The sequence below is a fragment of the Micropterus dolomieu genome, linkage group LG21, assembly GCF_021292245.1.
Source record: "Micropterus dolomieu isolate WLL.071019.BEF.003 ecotype Adirondacks linkage group LG21, ASM2129224v1, whole genome shotgun sequence".
Classification (NCBI taxonomy): Eukaryota; Metazoa; Chordata; class Actinopteri; order Centrarchiformes; family Centrarchidae; genus Micropterus; species Micropterus dolomieu.
The window spans coordinates 3,564,619-3,565,138 of record NC_060170.1 but is presented as its reverse complement, the minus strand read 5'-3'; positions in this window follow the sequence as shown (position 1 = coordinate 3,565,138).

The following is a 520-nucleotide window of genomic DNA, read 5'->3' as shown; positions in this document are numbered from 1 at the left end:
GTGGCAGCGTGTGGTACTCTGTGTAAATGTTCCCTACTTGTATAGCGCCTTTCTAGTCTTTTCGACCACTCAAAGCGCTGTGCCTGTGGTACTCTGTAACAGCCTGTGGTACTCTGTGGTACTCTGTAGCAGCCTGTGGTACTCTGTGGCAGCCTGTGGTACTCTGTAGCAGCCTGTGGTACTCTGTGGCAGCCTGTGGTACTCTGTGGTACTTTGTGGCAGCCTGTGGTACTCCGTAGCAGCCTGTGGTACTCTGTGGTAACGTTACTCTGTAGCAGCCTGTGGTACTCTGTGGTAACGTTACTCTGTAGCAGCCTGTGGTACTCTGTGGTAACGTTACTCTGTAGCAGCCTGTGGTACTCTGCGGCAGCTAGTGGCAGCCTGTGGTACTCTGTGGTAACGTTACTCTGTAGCAGCCTGTGGTACTCTGTGGCAGCTAGTGGCAGCCTGTGGTACTCTGTGGCAGCCTGTGGTACTCTCTGGTACTCTGTGGCAGCCTGCGGGACTCTGTGGCAGCCTG